The 5,572-nt window shown below is 32.9% G+C and overlaps 1 long non-coding RNA gene across 1 annotated transcript in view; it reads left to right on the top strand.

The window, feature by feature from the left end:
* Window positions 1-465: 465 nt before the first annotated feature.
* LOC103582057 overlaps window positions 466-5,572 on the top strand; it is a 6,518-nt gene continuing 1,411 nt past the window's right edge. Inside the window, exons 1-2 of the long non-coding RNA XR_549721.1 lie at window positions 466-547; window positions 1,870-1,953. This is a non-coding gene — a long non-coding RNA (uncharacterized LOC103582057). The remainder of the gene's footprint in view (window positions 548-1,869; window positions 1,954-5,572) is intronic.

Here is a 5,572-nt window from a genome sequence, read left to right as displayed (position 1 = left end):
AAATTGTGACAGTTCATATAATATAATGATGGGCTTGAATTTTATTATGTTGGCAATAAGAATTGGCATTTTAGAAAGAATCACTTGGCTTTAATATGTAAGATAAATCAGAAACAAACCCAACGTTGTTGGATACCAGTTATAAAACTTTTTTAATGGTTCAAGCAAAAATTATAAGAAGAAAATTAAGGTGTTATAAATGGAAATGACATGTAATTGAAATGTTATGTAAAATATTCATGGATTACTATGAATATTTGTTTTACTTCTTAAGCTTGATACAAAATTAGGAGAGCACAATTACACTTAGAAAAATAATCTCTAAAAGTAATTGCTACATCTCTATGTAATGATTCAGTATCCTGTTAGTGTAAGCACCGTTATTGCTAGAGAAATTCTGAGTGCTGTCTTTTCCCTCTTTAATCGGATTCAGTATAATTGATTTTTATTTTATTCATTTTTTTCTTGGAAGGGAAACATCTGGGAACAGATTTTACGAATACCCTTCATCTTGGAAATAATTAATGCGGTTCCCTTCATTGTCTCAGTAAGTCCTAAAAGAATCTTACAAAAAATAAATTTGTCATTAGATATAAGTAAATTCTTTAAATCTGCCTACAGTTAAATAATATAGTAAGAAAGATAAATGGATTTATTCTTTGGACAGAATCATGGTAAGATTATTTGGATAACTGGATTGTGTAATTAAATGAAAATTAATGAGATTTAGTGCAATAGCAAAATGAAATGTTTTTTAGAAGTATATGCTCTGGAGGTGCCATTTGAACAAATGTCAATATTGTCCCCAAATTCTACAAATTATTTGCTCTGTTTCTTGTTTATATTGCTGATTTTTTTAAAGAATGGAAACCATTAGAACCAAGTATTTATAAAAAATTTTCATACTGAGAACATTTTTATCTCTAGTTTAACCAAGATTTACTAAGTCCAATTTTCTCTTTAGTGAGAGGGTTGCCAAGAGCCAGACAACCAGCAACTTGCTTCTTTACCAAAGTACTGTGCAATATTATTTCCGTGACCATGATAATCCTGTTGAACCGCATTCCCATAAATATGTAACCTAGCACTTTCCCATTTGCAAATGAGGTTTTAATCTCAATTGGATACCATTATAATACTGTCTGTTGGGATCATACATTCTAACACTTTATTTGAATTTTATTTGGGAATTTTTGAAAATAAGTAGATATTATCTGAGGCTGTTGCTCACTTCTGACAATTATTTCAATTTGAGTGATTTATGTAGAGGAGTAACTGGTACTAGATTAAATGGCAGGCTAACTAAATGTAATTCCACTTGGAAATAGTTCCCCACTGCCACTTGAAATGGTTGAATATGTGATAATGTTATCAATTTGAGTGATTTATGTAGAGGAGTAACTGGTACTAGATTAAATGGCAGGCTAACTAAATATAATTCCACTTGGAAATAGTTCCCCACTGCCACTTGAAATGCTTGAATATGTGATAATGTTATAAAAAAGACAGAGCCCTATCTTCTCATTTGTACTTACCACCTCAATTTATAGAAAAGAGAAAGCGAATGGCTATTATGAACTGTCGCATTAAAAGATTTAATGGTATAATTAGCATAGTTATATCTGACATCTAGTGAGAGCTTATTATTTTCTTTCCACTTCTACAATAATTTCTCTAAGAAAGTCTTAGACAATGAATGAAAGATCATATCTGCTCCTTGAATTTCATTAATAATAATTTAAAAGTATTTGTCATATGTTTTAAATCATTACATTGTAATAAATTTTTTTCTGTTTTATATTTCTTTTCAATCTGCTGGATATGATTTCTTGCTTTGAAATAAAAGTTTAGTTTGGGTTTGTTTTTCAGATATTCTGGCCTTCCTTAAGGAATCTATTTGTCCCAGTCTTTCTAAATTGTTGGCTTGCCAAACATGCCTTGGAAAATATGATTGTAAGTATACAAGTGAAGTGTAAATACAAAAATATTTTTAAACTGTCCATTATTTCTTTCCTACTTTCCAAGTTTATATTATATAGAGAAGAAAGATGATTGGGGTCTAGTCATATACGTTGTCATTCTGTATTCTCCCATGAAATATAAACTCATACTATTGGAATTTATTTAGTTATAATTAAATTTCCAAATGTTTTATTTTAGAACTTTTAAAAATTTAATCTGAATTTAATTTAAATTGAATTTAGTATCTTAGTAAATAGTTTTATTTATTTATTTTTTATATAGAAAATGGTTTATTATAAGGAGTTAGTTCAAGCAATTATAGAGGCTGACAATTCCTAAAATCTGTAGTCAGAAAGCTGGAAACTCAAGACAGCTGATAATGTAAGTTCAAGTCTGAGTCTAAAGGCATGAGAACCAGAATTGCTGATGGTATAGTTCCAGTCCAATGGCAGGAACCTCAAGAACCATAAAGAGCTGACATTTCTGTTCAAAGTCAAAGGCAGGGAAAAGCTGATGTCTTAGCTCAAAGGCAGTCAGGCAGGAGGGAAGGTGAAGGAAAGGTCAGTCAGCCTTTTTGTCTGATTCAAGCTTCAACTAATTTGATGAGGCTCACCCACATCAGAGAGGGCAATCTTCTTTACCTATTCATTTTTTTTTTTAGGACTTTGTTTCTTTTTTTTTTTTTTTTTTGTTTTTTTTTTTTTTTACTGACCGGCAACGGGATCGCAACCCTCGGTGTCGCGCCCATACCGGGGACCGACAACGGGCTCGCAACCCTCGGTGTTGCGCCCGCACCGCGCTCAGCCAGTGAACGGGAACCGGTCTCCACATGGGATACGAACCCTCAGCGGGAGCGCCGCCGCGCTCTCAAGCGGCGCATTCTCCAGTGCGCCACCAGGCCGGCCCTAACTTTGTTTCTTTTTATTAGCTCCCACATATAAGTGAGGACATGGAGTATTTCTCTTTCTTTGCCTTACTATTTCACTTAACATAGTTTTCTCCAAGCTCATCCATGTTGCTGTTAGTGGCAGAATTTCCTTCTTTTTTATGGCAGAATAGTATTCTATTGTATATGTATACCATGTTTTCCTTGTCCAGTTGTCTGATGATGGGCATTTAGTTTGGTTCCAGTGGTTGGCTATTGTAAATAGAGCTTCAATAAACATGGGAGTAAATAGTTTTATTTAAATGTTTATAAAAATGAAATTTTTTGGTAAAACACTGTTAAATAATTAATGTGATTCATAATACAAATTTGCAGGTTAATCAATGTTAAGTGACCAGTGTGCTGTATCCTAATCTGAACGAAACTTGTAAAATGCCCATATTGCCAATTTCCTATTACTTTTAAAGAAAAATGGTTAAGATTGTCTCAATGCCAGCAAACCAAAACCTAACCACTATTCAAACTGGTTTAACTAGTTAGCTAATCCTCTGAATACCTTTCCTTTCCAAGGCAATCTGTTGATGTATAATGGAACCCCTGGCTTTAAGGATTCAGTGAGGTGATTTTCTGAAACTGCTCTTAATTGTAGGTAGTCTCATATTCCATGAAAATCTCTTGGGTTTTGTAAGGCCCTGAGTGGGAGTTGGAAGCCTCTCATTTGATGGTATCCTTTTAGGTTTGGTTGAGTTGGGTTGTGGGTTGGGGTGTGAGTAGGATGTTTGGAGGGAGAAAGGGCAGTAGGAGGTAGAGTAAGAGACCCAGAACTCAGAGCTGTGCCACAGTTGTGTTTTGCCCAAAGCTGACTCTGTTTGGTAGGAATAAATTATAACTATGACAAAAATGTATTTACTATAGACTTTAATACTTATAAGCGAGCTGTAAGGCATTTACTATTTAGTCATTTATTCTAAACATGTTAATGCAGGTCAACTATATGCCAAACACTCTGATAGGCAAAATGATTTAACTTGCACAAAAGAAAATAAAAGCACCTACATTACAAGCTTGCAGTGAGATTCAAATGAAATTATATATACATACATATATACCCACACATAGACATACATACATATAGATAGTGTGTGTGTGCAGTTTTCTATCTGGCATAAACATAGTAAGAGCTCAATCTTACTAATTTTACTGCATTGCAAATTATACTTGTTTGGAAGCAAACTTGTTTGTTTAAATGGTTTTTAAACAGACATTATGACAAAAGTTTTGGCCAAAAGTTGTATTTGGATAACATTTGAGTATTCACAACGGGATGATTGTTTCCAAACATTTACATGAAGTAACCACTGAAATCTCATGAAAGTACATAGCCAAAGAGTAGGAGAGGTTGGCCTGTGGAACGGTTTACAGAAACAGTGGGTTGTCCTAATTGCTCCAAAGAAGTAATGTTTGACTAAGCATAGATAGTAACCACTGAAATCTCATGAAAGTACATAGCCAAAGAGTAGGAGAGGTTGGCCTGTGGAATGGTTTACAGAAACAGTGGGTTGTCCTAATTGCTCCAAAGAAGTAATGTTTGACTAAGCATAGATTGCCTAAATTGCTAATGAAGAAAATATACCAGGAAAAAATAAACCTTTTGTTAATTACTATACTGTGCTATTAGGTCTTGGAAAAAAAAAACCTAACCAAGACAGGAACTATTAGTCAGTCACTAAGAGTAAAACAACTGTTTTGCAGTATTAACCTATAACTCATTTTCCATTTTATTTCTATGTTTTGCTTCTCCTCTTGCTGGCTGCTAAATTCTTATTTGCTTTTCTGCTTATTAACACCTCTGCCATAAGAAACTAAGGGAAGAGAAGTGAAATTCTAATCAGTCAACTTAGTTATTTGATTTCATAGTAGTTCTGGTTAAATGTGTGGGAGAAGAAGATAAAATAATGGCTCACTGAGATTTTTTTAAAATTATTGAGATTATTTATCTCATGCTATACTGACTTTAAGACCATTAAAATTTATTATAAAAAATTTGTGGTGAATAGAAAGCTATAAAGTAAAAAATTATGATAATCCATAAATGTACCAAATAGACCAGACAGTAGTAATTATTTATATCTCTCTAATATTTTTCTATGCAAAATCATACACACATATCATACATGAAATTATGTTTCACATTCCGTTTTATAATTTGAATTTTTTGTCATTTTCTGGTATGTAGTGGACAAGTTCCTATGTTATTAAATATTCCTCTCTAAATAATTTTTAATAGATGTGTCTAAATCTATTATATAGATATTGATCCATTTATCCATTTTTGTATTGTATGTTTTATATTAATAATGAGCATTCATCATTTTACATAATAAATATTATAATCTTATAATAAAGATGAACACAGAAATATTGGTGCTCATCTCTGAAAATTTTCAGGTTGGTTAAGTTTTAGAAATTATGTTATTGAGTAAATACTGATTGAATGAATAAATGCATGATATAGAAAGGACAACTTCTTAGTTTGGGCCTGTATTACCAAATTGCCTTCCAGAAACTTATAACAAATTACATGAGCATTATTCATATATGAGTACTCATTTTTTTCATCTTAAAAAAAATACTGATTATGGGCCGGCCCGGTGGCGCACTGTTATAGTGCACCGCTTGGGAAGCGCGGCGGCGCTCCCGCTGAGGGTTCGGATCCCACATACA

The sequence above is a fragment of the Galeopterus variegatus genome, unplaced genomic scaffold (assembly GCF_000696425.1).
Source record: "Galeopterus variegatus unplaced genomic scaffold, G_variegatus-3.0.2 Scaffold14759, whole genome shotgun sequence".
Lineage (NCBI taxonomy): Eukaryota > Metazoa > Chordata > Mammalia > Dermoptera > Cynocephalidae > Galeopterus > Galeopterus variegatus.
Note: the sequence above shows the minus strand (reverse complement) of the source record. Positions and strands in the feature narration are given on the sequence as shown.